At 54.2% G+C, this 12,500-nt stretch overlaps 1 pseudogene; it reads right to left on the reverse strand.

The window, feature by feature from the left end:
* The window catches only part of LOC140390569 (early estrogen-induced gene 1 protein-like), a 54,923-nt pseudogene that overhangs the window by 18,849 nt on the left and 23,574 nt on the right, over positions 1-12,500 (reverse strand).

Here is a 12,500-nt window from a genome sequence, read left to right on the forward strand (position 1 = left end):
GGGAGCTTCACTCTGTATCTAACCCCGTGCTGTACCTGTCCTGGGCGTGTTTGATGGGGACAGTGTAGAGGGAGCTTTAGTCTGTATCTAACCCTGTGCTGTACCTGTCCTGGGACTGTTTGATGGGGACAGTGTAGAGGGAGCTTTACTCTGTATCTAACCCCGTGCTGTACCTGTCCTGGGAGTGTTTGATGGGGACAGTGTAGCGGGAGCTTTACTCTGTATCTAACCCCGTGCTGTACCTGTCCTGGGAGTGTTTGATGGGGACAGTGTAGAGGGAGCTTCTCTCTGTATCTAACCCTGTGCTGTACCTGTCCTGGGAGTGTTTGATGGGGACAGTGTAGATGGAGCTTTACTCTGTATGTAACCCTGTGCTGTACCTGTCCTGGGAGTGTTTGATGGGGACAGTGTAGAGGGAGCTTCACTCTGTATCTAACCCCGTGCTGTACCTGTCCTGGGAGTGTTTGATGGAGACAGTGTAGAGGGAGCTTCACTCTGTATCTAACCCTGTGCTGTACCTGTCCTGGGAGTGTTTGATGGGGACAGTGTAGAGGGAGCTTTACTCTGTATCTAACCCTGTGCTGTACCTGTCCTGGGAGTGTTTGATGGGGACAGTGTAGAGGGAGCTTCACTCTGTATCTAACCCTGTGCTGTACCTGTCCAGGAAGTGTTTGATGGGGACAGTGTAGAGGGAGCTTTACTCTGTGTCTAAACCCGTGCTGTACCTGTCCTGGGAGTGTTTGATGGGGAGAGTGTAGGGGGAGCTTTACTCTGTATCTGACCCCGTGCTGTACCTGGCCTGGGAGTGTTTGATGGGGACAGTGTAGAGGAAGCTTTACTCTGTATCTAACCCCGTGCTGTACATGCCCTGGGAGTGTTTGATGGAGACAGTGTAGAGGGAGCTTTACTCTGTATCTAACCCCGTGCTGTACCTGTCCTGGGAGAGTTTGATGGGGACTGTGTAGAGGGAGCTTTACTCTGTATCTAGCCCTGTGCTGTACCTGTCCTGGGAGTGTTTGATGGGGACAGTGTAGGGGGAGCTTTACTCTGTATCTAACCCCGTGCTGTACCTGCCCTGGGAGTGTTTGATGGGGACAGTGCAGAGGGAGCTTTACTCTGTATCTAACCCCGTGCTGTACCTGTCCAGGGAGTGTTTGATGGGGGGCAGTGTAGAGGGAGCTTTACTGCGTATCTAACCCCGTGCTGTACCTGTCCCGGGAGTGTTTGATGGGGACAATTTAAGGGGAGCTTTACTTTGTATCTAACCCAGTGCTGTACCTGTCCTGGGAATGTTTGATGGGGACAATTTAACGGGAGCTTTACTCTGTATCTAACCCCGTGCTGTACCTGTCCCGGGAGTGTTTGATGGGGACAATTTAAGGGGAGCTTTACTTTGTATCTAACCCTGTGCTGTACCTGTCCTGGGAGTGTTTGATGGGGACAGTGTAGAGGGAGCTTTACTCTGTATCTAACCCTGTGCTGTACCTGTCCTGGGAGTGTTTGATGGGGACAGTGTAGAGGGAGCTTCACTCTGTATCTAACCCTGTGCTGTACCTGTCCAGGGAGTGTTTGATGGGGACAGTGTAGAGGGAGCTTTACTCTGTGTCTAAACCCGTGCTGTACCTGTCCTGGGAGTGTTTGATGGGGAGAGTGTAGGGGGAGCTTTACTCTGTATCTGACCCCGTGCTGTACCTGTCCTGGGAGAGTTTGATGGGGACTGTGTAGAGGGAGCTTTACTCTGTATCTAGCCCTGTGCTGTACCTGTCCTGGGAGTGTTTGATGGGGACAGTGTAGAGGGAGCTTTACTCTGTATGTAACCCCGTGCTGTACCTGTCCTGGGAGTGTTTGATGGGGACAGTGTCGAGGGAGCTTTACTCTGTATCTAACCCCGTGCTGCACCTGTCCTGGGAGTGTTTGATGGGGACAGTGTAGAGGGGGCTTTACTCTGTATCTAACCCCGTGCTGTACCTGTGCTGGGAGTGTTTGATGGGGACAGAGTAGAGGGAGCTTTACTCTGTATCTAACCCCGTGCTGTACCTGTCCTGGGAGTGTTTGATGGGGACAGTGTAGAGGGGGCTTTACTCTGTATCTAACCCCGTGCTGTACCTGTCCTGGGAGTGTTTGATGGGGACAGTGTAGAGTGAGCTTTACTCTGTATCTAACCCCGTGCTCTACCTGTCCTGGGAGTGTTTGATGGGGACAGTGTAGGGGGAGCTTCACTCTGTATGTAACCCCGTGCTGTACCTGTCCTGGGAGTGTTTGATGGGGACAGTGTAGAGGGAGCTTTACTCTGTATCTAACCCCGGGCTGTACCTGTCCTGGGAGTGTTTGATGGGGACAGTGTAGAGGGAGCTTTACTCTGTATGTAACCCCGTGCTGTACCTGTCCTGGGAGTGTTTGATGGGGACAGTGTCGAGGGAGCTTTACTCTGTATCTAACCCCGTGCTGCACCTGTCCTGGGAGTGTTTGATGGGGACAGTGTAGAGGGGGCTTTACTCTGTATCTAACCCCGTGCTGTACCTGTGCTGGGAGTGTTTGATGGGGACAGTGTAGAGGGAGCTTTACTCTGTATCTAACCCCGTGCTGTACCTGTCCTGGGAGTGTTTGATGGGGACAGTGTAGAGGGGGCTTTACTCTGTATCTAACCCCGTGCTGTACCTGTCCTGGGAGTGTTTGATGGGGACAGTGTAGAGTGAGCTTTACTCTGTATCTAACCCCGTGCTGTACCTGTCCTGGGAGTGTTTGACGGGGATAGTGTAGAGGGATCTTTCCCGGCCCTGCTTGTCTATCCCGAATGGTTGGCACCGTCACCTCCCACGTACCTTCAGGATGGAGTTATCCTGCCTTCTGTTCTTAGTGTCGTAGCCCTCCAGGATGTAACACCGTGTCGTGGATCCAGCCCCGGCAAACTCCGCGAGATTCAGATCAACGAAACCCAACTGGTCAGGGGGGGAGAGGAGAGAGAGGACTGGCTTAGAGAGAGAGGTGAGCACCAATCGAGCAGGAGACTCAAAACCAGGCAAAGGGAGGCCTACAAACTGCCCAAAACCTCCGTGTATCCGTCGCTTGCCTGGCACACTGGGTACCACTCTCACCTCTGGGTCATAAGGTCCGAGGTCCCGCTACAGTCAACTGGGCACATCATCAAGACTAAACCCCCCACCATCAGTACTGAGGGAGTGCCGCACTGTCAGAGGGTCAGTACTGAGGGAGTGCCGCACTGTCAGAGGGTCAGTACTGACGGAGTGCCGCACTGTCAGAGGGTCAGTACTGAGTGAGTGCTGCACTGTCAGAGGGTCAGTACTGAGGGAGTGCTGCACTGTCAGAGGGTCAGTACTGAGGGAGTGCGGCACTGTCAGAGGGTCAGTACAGAGGGAGTGCTGCACTGTCAGAGGGTCAGTACTGAGGGAGTGCTGCACTGTCAGAGGGTCAGTACTGAGGGAGTGCTGTACTGTCAGAGGGTCAGTAATGAGGGAGTGCCGCACTGTCAGAGGGTCAGTACTGAGGGAGTGCGGCACTGTCAGAGGGTCAGTACAGAGGGAGTGCTGCACTGTCAGAGGGTCAGTACTGAGGGAGTGCTGCACTGTCAGAGGGTCAGTACTGAGGGAGTGCTGTACTGTCAGAGGGTCAGTACTGAGGGAGTGCTGCACTGTCAGAGGGTCAGTACTGAGGGAGTGCCGCACTGTCAGAGGGTCAGTACTGAGGGAGTGCTGCACTGTCAGAGGGTCAGTACTGAGGGAGTGCTGCGCCGTTATAGGGTCAGTACTGAGGGAGTGTCGCACTGTCAGAGGGTCAGTACTGAGGGAGCGTCGCACTGTCAGAGGGTCAGTACTGAGGGAGTGTCACATTGTCAGAGGGTCAGTACTGGGGGAGTGCCGCACTGTCAGAGGGTCAGGACTGAGGGAGTGTCGCACTGTCAGTGGGTCAGTACTGAGGGAGTGTCACATTGTCAGCGGGTCAGTGCTGAGGGAGTGCTGCACTGTCAGAGGGTCAGTACTGAGGGAGTGTCACATTGTCAGAGGGTCAGTACTGAGGGAGTGCTGCACTGTCAGAGGGTCAGTACTGAGGGAGTGTCACATTGTCAGAGGGTCAGTACTGGGGGAGTGCCGCACTGTCAGAGGGTCAGTACTGAGGGACTGCCGCACTGTCAGAGGGTCAGTACTGAGGGAGTGCTGCACTGTCAGAGGGTCAGTACTGAGGGAGTGCTGCACTGTCAGAGGGTCAGTACTGAGGGAGTGCTGCACTGTCAGAGGGTCAGTACTGAGGGAGTGCTGCACTGTCAGAGGGTCAGTACTGAGGGAGTGCCGCACTGTCAGAGGGTCAGTACCGAGGGAGTGCTGCACTGTCAGAGGGTCAGTACTGAGGGAGTGCCACACTGTCAGAGGGTCAGTACTGAGGGAGTGCCGCACTGTCAGAGGGTCGGTACTGAGGGAGTGCCGCACTGTCAGAGGGTCGGTACTGAGGGAGTGCTGCACTGTCAGAGGGTCAGTACTGAGGGAGTGCTGCACTGTCAGAGGGTCAGTACTGAGGGAGTGCCGCACGGTCAGAGGGTCAGTACTGAGGGAGTGCTGCACGGTCAGAGGGTCAGTCCTCTATCCCTCATGCTCCCTTTCCGACGCTCAGACCTCCTCACGCTCTCTCTTCATCTTCCTCTATCTCTCCTTATCTCTTTTCTATCAGTCTCATTTTTCTCACTCTCACTCTCTCATTATAATCGCTCTCCTTCGCTCTCACTTTGGCCCCCGCTCACACCCTCGCTCTGGTTCTCTCTCTTCTCTGTTGATCTAACTCTGCCATTGTCGCTCTCTTGCTTGCTCTCTGACTCCTTCTCGCTCCATCTGTCTGCCTGTCTCTCTCTCTCCCTCTGCCTGTCTCTCTCTCGCCCTCTGCCCGTCTCTCCCTCTCTCACTATGCCCATCTCTCTGCTTGTCTCTCTCTCTCTCTCTCTCTCTGCCTGTCTCTCTCTCTCTGCCTGTCTCTCTCTCTCCCTCTAACTGTCTCTCTCTATCGCTGCCTGTCTCTCTCCCTCTACCTGTCTCTATCTCTCGCTGCCTGTCTCTCTCTCTCTGCCTGTCTCTCTCTCTCTCTCTGCCCGTCTCTCCCTCTCTCACTATGCCCATCTCTCTGCTTGTCTCTCTCTCTCTCTCTCTGCCTGTCTCTCTCCCTCTCTCTATCGCTGCCTGTCTCTCCCTCTCTGCCTGTCTCTCCCTCTCTGCCTGTCTCTCTCTCTCCCTCTGCCTGGCTCTCTCTCTTTCCCTCTGCCTATCTCTATTTCTCTCTGCCTCTCTCTCTCTTTCCCTTTGCCTGTCTCCCTCTCTCTCTCTTCCTGTCTCTCTCTTTCCCTTTGCCTGAGTCTCTTTCCCTCTGCCTCTCTCTCTTTCCCTCTGCCAGAGTCTCTCTTTCCCTCTGTCTGTCTCTCTTTCTCTCTCTGCCTGTCTCTCTCTCTCACTGCCTGTCTCTCTCTTTCCCTCTGCCTGTCTCTCTCTTTCTGCCTGTCTCTCTCTTTCCCTCTGCCTGTCTCTCTCTCTTTCACTCTGCCTGTCTCTCACTCACTGCCTGCCTCTCTCTTTCTCTGTGCCTGTCTCTCTTTCCCTCTGCCTGTCTCTCTTTCTCTCTGCCTGTCTCTCTTTCTCTCTGCCTGTCTCTCTTTCTCTCTGCCTGTCTCTCACTCACTGCCTGCCTCTCTCTTTCTCTGTGCACTGCCTGTCTCTCTCTCTCACTGCCTGTCTCTGTCTCTCTCTCCACCTGTCTCTCTCTTTCCCTTTGCCCGTCTCTTTCTCTCACTGTGCCTGTCTCTCTCTTTCCCTCTGCCTGTCTCTCTCTTTCCCCTCTGCCTGTCTCTTTTTTCCTCTGCCTGTCTCTCTCTCTCCCTCTGCCTGTCTCTCTGACCGTCTCTCTCTCTTTCCCTCTACCTGTCTCTCTCTCTCTTTCCGCCTGTCTATCTCTCCCTCTCTGTCCGTCTCTCTCTTCCCTCTGCCAGTCTCTCTCTTCCCTCTGCCAATCTCTCTCTTCCCTCTGCCAATCTCTCTCTTCCCTCTGCCAATCTCTCTCTTCCCTCTGCCAATCTCTCTCTTCCCTCTGCCAATCTCTCTCTTCCCTCTGCCAATCTCTCTCTTCCCTCTGCCAATCTCTCTCTTCCCTCTGCCAATCTCTCTCTCCCCTCTGTCTGTTTCTCTCTGCCTGTCTCCCTCTTTCACTCTGCCTGTCTCTCTCTCTCACTGCCTGTCTCTCTTTCCCTCTGCCTGTCTCTCTCTTTCCACCTGTCTCTCTCTTTTCCTCTGCCTGTCTCTCTCTTTCCCTCTGCCTGTCTCTCTCGTTCCCTCTGCCTGTCTCTCTCTCTGCTTGTCTCTGTCTTTCGCTCTGCCTGTCTCTCTCTATCTCTGCCTGTCTCTCTCTCTGCCTGTTTCTCTCTTTCTCTCTGCCTGTCCCTCTTTCACTCTGCCTGTCTCTCTCTTTCTCACTGCCTGTCTCACTCTTTCCCTCTGCCTGTCTCACTCTTTCTGCCTGTCTCTCTCTTCTCCTCTGCCTGTCTTTCTCTCTTTCACTCTCCCTGACTCTCTCTCTTTCACTCTGCCTGTCTCTCACTCACTGCCTGCCTCTCTCTTTCTCTGTGCCTGTCTCTCTCTCTCTCGGCCTGTCTCTCTCTCTCACTGCCTGTCTCGCTCTCTTTCCCACTGCCTGTCTCTCCCTCTCTCTCCGCCTGTCTCTCACTTTCCCTTTGCCCGTCTCTTTCTCTCACTCTGCCTGTCTCTGTCTTTCCATCTGCCTGTCTCCCTCCCTCTGCCTGTCTCTCTCTTTCCCCCTGCCTGTCTATCTCTCCTTCCCTCTGGCCGTCTCTCGCTTTCCCTCTGCCTGTCTCTCTCTATCTCTGCCTGTCTCTCTCTGCCTGTCTCCCTCTCTCTCTCTGCCTGTCTCTTTCTTTCCCTCTGCCTGTCTCTCTCTTTCCCTCTGCCTATCTCTCTCTTCCCTCTGCCTCTCTCTCTCTTCCCTCTGCCTCTCTCTCTCTATTTCCCTCTGCCTCTCTCTCTATTTCTGCCTGTCTTTCTCTCTTTCACTCTGCCTGACTCTCTCTCTTTCACTCTGCCTGACTCTCTCTCTTTCACTCTGCCTGTCTCTCACTCACTGCCTGCCTCTCTCTTTCTCTGTGCCTGTCTCTCTCTCTCCCTCTCGGCCTGTCTCTCTCTTTCCCTCTGCCTGTCTCACTCTCTTCCTCTGCCTGTCTCGCTCTCTTTCCCACTGCCTGTCTCTCCCTCTCTCTCCGCCTGTCTCTCACTTTCCCTTTGCCCGTCTCTTTCTCTCACTCTCGGCCTGTCTCTCTCTTTCCATCTGCCTGTCTCTCTCTTTCCCTCTGCCTGTCTCTCTCTTTCCCTCTGCCTGTCTCTCTCTCCTTCCATCTGGCCGTCTCTCGCTTTCCCTCTGCCTGTCTCTCTCTATCTCTGCCTGTCTCTCTCTGCCTGTCTCCCTCTCTCTCTCTCTGCCTATCTCTCTCTTTCCCTCTGCCTGTCTCTCTTTCCCTCTGCCTGTCTCTCTTTCCCTCTGCCTGTCTCTCTCTTTCCCTCTGCCTCTCTCTCTATTTCCCTCTGCCTCTCACTCTTTCCCTCTGCCTCTCACTCTTTCCCTCTGCCTCTCACTCTTTCCCTCTGCCTGTCTCTCTCTGCCTGTCTCCCTCTCTCTCTCTGCCTGTCTCTCTCTTGCCCTCTGCCTGTCCCTCTTTCCCTCTGCCTGTCTATCTCTCTCTCTCTCTGCCTGTCTCTCCTCTCTGCTTGTCTCTCTCTCTCTCTCTGTGCCTATCTCTCTCTCTCTCTGCCTGTCTCTCTCTCTCTGTGCCTGTCTCTCTCTCTCTCTCTGCCTGTCTCTCTCTTTTCCCTCTGCCCGTCTCTCTCTTCCCTCTGCCTGTCTCTCTCTTTTCCCTCTGCCTGTCTCTCTCTTCCCTCTGCCTGTCTCTCTCTTTCCCTTTGCCCGTCTCTTTCTCTCACTCTGCCCGTCTCTCTCTCTTTCCCTCTGCCTGTCTCTCTCTCTTTCCACCTGTCTCTCTCTCCCTCTCTGCCCGTCTCTCTCTTCCCTCTGCCTGTCTCTCTCTCTTCCCTCTGCCTGTCTCTCTCTCTTCCCTCTGCCGGTCTCTCTCTTTCCCTTTGCCCGTCTCTTTCTCTCACTCTGCCTGTCTCTCTCTTTCCCTCTGCCTGTCTCTCTCTTCCCTCTGCCTCTCTCTCTATTTCCCTCTGCCTCTCTCTCTCTTTCCCTCTGCCTCTCACTCTTTCCCTCTGCCTCTCACTCTTTCCCTCTGCCTCTCACTCTTTCCCTCTGCCTCTCACTCTTTCCCTCTGCCTCTCACTCTTTCCCTCTGCCTGTCTCTCTCTATCTCTGCCTGTCTCTCTCTGCCTGTCTCCCTCTCTCTCTCTGCCTGTCTCTCTCTTGCCCTCTGCCTGTCTCTCTCTTGCCCTCTGCCTGTCTCTCTCTTTCCCTCTGCCTGTCTCTCTCTTTCCCTCTGCCTGTCTCTCTCTTTCCCTCTGCCTGTCTCTCTCTTTCCCTCTGCCTGTCTCTCTCTTTCCCTCTGCCTGTCTCTCTCTTTCCCTCTGCCTGTCTCTCTCTTTCCCTCTGCCTGTCTCTCTCTTTCCCTCTGCCTGTCTCTCTCTTTCCCTCTGCCTGTCTCTCTCTTTCCCTCTGCCTGTCTCTCTTTCTCTCTGCCTGTCTCTCTTTCTCTCTGCCTGTCTCTCTCTCTGCCTGTTTCTCTCTTTCTCTCTGCTTGTCCCTCTTTCACTCTGCCTGTCCCTCTCTCTCTCACTGCCTGTCTCTCTCTCCCACTGCCCGTCTCTCTCTTTCACTGCCTGTCTCTCTCTTTCCCTCTGCCTGTCTCTCGCTTTCTGCCTGTCTCTCTCTTTTCCTCTGCCTGTCTCTCTCTCTTTTACTCTGCCTGTCTCTCACTCACTGCCTGCCTCTCTCTTTCTCTGTGCCTGTCTCTATCTCTCTCTCTGCCTGTCTCTCTCATTCCCTCTGCCTGTCTCTCTCTCCCTCTGCCTGTCTCTCTCTCTTTCCCTCTGCCTGTCTCTCTCTTTCCCTCTGCCTGTCTCTCTCTTTCCCTCTGCCTGTCTCTCTCTTTCCCTCTGCCTGTCTCTCTCTTTCCCTCTGCCTGTCTCTCTCTTTCCCTCTGCCTGTCTCTCTCTTTCCCTCTGCCTGTGTCTCTCTTTCCCTCTGCCTGTCTCTCTTTCTCTCTGCCTGTCTCTCTCTCTGCCTGTTTCTCTCTTTCTCTCTGCTTGTCCCTCTTTCTCTCTGCTTGTCCCTCTTTCACTCTGCCTGTCTCTCTCTCTCTCTGCCTGTCTCTCTCTCTCTCTGCCTGTCTCTCTCTCCCACTGCCTGTCTCTCTCTCTTCCTCTGCCTGTCTCTCTCTCTTCCTCTGCCTGTCTCTCTCTTTCCCACTGCCTGTCTCTCCCCCTCTCTCCACCTGTCTCTCACGTTCCCTTTGCCCGTCTCGTTCCCTCACTCTGCCTGTCTCTCTATTTCCATCTGCCTGTCTCTCTCTCTTTCCCCTCTGCCTGTCTGTCTCTCCCTCTGCCTGTCTCTCTCTCTCTGCCTCTCTCTTTCCCTCTGCCCGTCTCTCTCTCTTTCCCTCTGCCTGTCTCTCTCTCTTTCCACCTGTCTCTCTCTCCCTCTCTGCCCGTCTCTCTCTTCCCTCTGCCTGTCTCTCTCTTCCCTCTGCCTGTCTCTCTCTCTTCCCTCTGCCTGTCTCTCTTCTGCCTGTCTCTCTCTTCCCTCTGCCTGTCTCTCTCTTCCCTCTGCCTGTCTCTCTCTTTCCCTTTGCCTGTCTCTTTCTCTCACTCTGCCTGTCTCTCTCTTTCCCTTTGCCCGTCTCTTTCTCTCACTCTGCCTGTCTCTCTCTTTCCCTCTGCCTGTCTCTCTCTTCCCCCTCTGCCAGTCTCTTTTTTCCTCTGCTAGTCTCTTTTTTCCTCTGCCTGTCTCTCTCTCTTTCCCTCTGCCCGTCTCTCTCTCTTTCCCTCTGCCTGTCTCGCTCTCTTTCCCTCTGCCTGTCTCTCTCTCTTTCCCTCTGCCCGTCTCTCTCTCTTTCCCTCTGCCTGTCTCTCTCTTTCCCTCTGCCTGTCTCTCTCTCTTTCCCTCTGCCTGTCCCTCTTTCCCTCTGCCTGTCTATCTCTCTTTCTCTCTCTGCCTGTCTCTCTCTATTTTTTCCTCTGCCTGTCTCTCTCTCTTTTTTCCTCTGCCTGTCTCTCTCTCTTTCCCTCTGCCTGTCTCTCTCGCTTTCCCTCTGCCTGTCCCTCTTTCCCTCTGCCTGTCTCTCTCTCTCTCCTCTCTGCCTGTCTCTCTCTCTCTCTCAGCCAGCCGCCCCAGCCGGCTGAACCCAGATCCCAGGTGGGGAGCAAAGACGAGTTCCACTTTCTGTGAAAAGGTATTTCAAACCTTGTGTCTAAAGTTACTGATTAAAGGAGTGACTTGCTCGAGCTTGCCAGCCCGTTTGTCTTCTGTTGCGTCATGACATCGATTATTATTCATTGTTTTAGTATAATAGCTCTTGATTATAATTGAGATTACCTCAGGAATGCTTGCCAGGAATGCCAAGGCGAAGAGAGTGGGAGGGAAGATACGGGCATTTGATTCAGGTTAATTGACACGAATCACGGAATTTACAGTTATAGGGGGTGAGGAACTGGGGGGAAACTGCTTCATCACGGATGTTGTGCCTCGGATCCAGTTGTAACTTGCGAGATAAATTATTTTTGTTCATTTACGGGATGTGGGGTCGCTGGCCAGGCCAGCATTTATTGTCCATCCCTAATTGCCCCTTGACAAGGCGGTGCTGAGCTGCCGTCTTGAAGCCGCTGCGGTCCCGGAGGTGTAGGCACACCCACCGTGCTGTTAGGGAGGGAGCTCCAGGATTTGGAACACTGAAGGAACGGCCGATATATTTCCCAGTCGGGATGGGGAGTGACTTGGAGGGGAACCTCCAGGTGGGGGTGATCCCAGGTATCTGCTGCTCTTGTCCTTCTAGATGGTGGTGGCCGTGGGTTTGGAAGGTGCTGCCTGAGGAACCTCGGTGAGTTCCCGCAGTGAACCTTGTCGATGGTGCACACGGCTGACACTGTCCATCGGAGGGGGAGGGAGTGAATGTTTGTGGAAGGGACGCCAATCAAGCGGGGCTGCTTTGTCCGGGATGGTGTCGAGCTTCCTGAGTGTTGGAGCTGAGCTCATCCAGACTGTGGCCACAGTATTTATATGGCTGGGTCCAGTTCAGTTTCTGGTCAATGGGAATCCCTGTATTGATCCTCTCAGAGCGAACTGGATTTTCTCCAGACTGAGAAACTCGACCATAATCGCTGACCCACACTCCTGACTTCGGGGGCTCCGAGTCCGTCCATCTCAGCAAGCTCCATCTCCGGGCCACCAGGGAGGAGAAGGCCAGGATATCGGCCTCCCTCCCCCCCTCTGCCCCCGGACCTTCTGACACCCCAAATATTGCTCATTCTGGACTCGGAGTTACCCTCCCTTCCGGGACTTCCGACATAACATCCGCAAATCCCTGCCAGAATCCCCTCAGTTTCGGACATGCCCAAAACATATGGACATGGTTGGTCGGGCTACCCCCACACCGCCCACATCTGTCCTCCACCTCCTCCGAGATCCTACTCATCCGGGCTACGGGCCCTGTGGACTACCCTGAACTGAACCAAGCTGAGTCTAGCACAGGACCAGGATGCATTTACCCTTTTCAAGGCTTTTTCCCACAGTTCAGTCTCCAGCTCCCCTCCCAACTCCTCTTCCCACTTCCTCTTCACCTCTCTGATAGGGGCCCCTTCCCACTCTAACAATTCCCTCCATATCTCCGAAACCTTCCCACCTCCAACCCCTGATTTTGAGGCTAGGGGCTTTTCACAGTAACTTCATTGAAGCCTATTTGTGACAATAAGCGATCATGATTGTGAAAGCTGCAGAGTAGCCAGGTGAAGACTTTGGAGGAGTTGCAGAATAGATTTAGGGAAACGGTTCCACGAATGTGGGGGTGGTGAGGGCAGGGTGGGTGAAAGACGAAGAGACTGGGATTGTTCTCCTTTGAGCAGGGAAGGCGAGAGGGGGATTGTGCCAGAGCAGGTTAAAACGAGTCCGGATTTAGACAAAGTGATTGAAGAGAATTTGTTTCAGTCAGGTCGAAGACCAAAGTGGCACAGATTGAAGATAATTTGGAGTGGGATTAACCGGGTCAAAAGGCCCAGCACAGACACCTGATGGGCCAAATGGCCCCCTTCTGTCCCCGGGGCACAGGATGGCACTGGGGCACAGTGGTTAGCAGGGACCCGGGTTCGATTCCCGGCCTCGGGTCACTGTCTGTGCGGAGTCTGCACGTTCTCCCCGTGTGTGTGTGGGTTTCCTCCGGGCGCTCCGGTTTCCTCCCACAGTCCAAAGACGTGCAGGTCAGGTGGATTGGCCGTGATACGTTCATAAGATATCGGAGCAGAATTAGGCCATTCGGCCCGTCGAGTTTGCTCAGCCATTCGATC

Source organism: Scyliorhinus torazame, chromosome 14 (genome assembly GCF_047496885.1).
Source record: "Scyliorhinus torazame isolate Kashiwa2021f chromosome 14, sScyTor2.1, whole genome shotgun sequence".
NCBI lineage: Eukaryota > Metazoa > Chordata > Chondrichthyes > Carcharhiniformes > Scyliorhinidae > Scyliorhinus > Scyliorhinus torazame.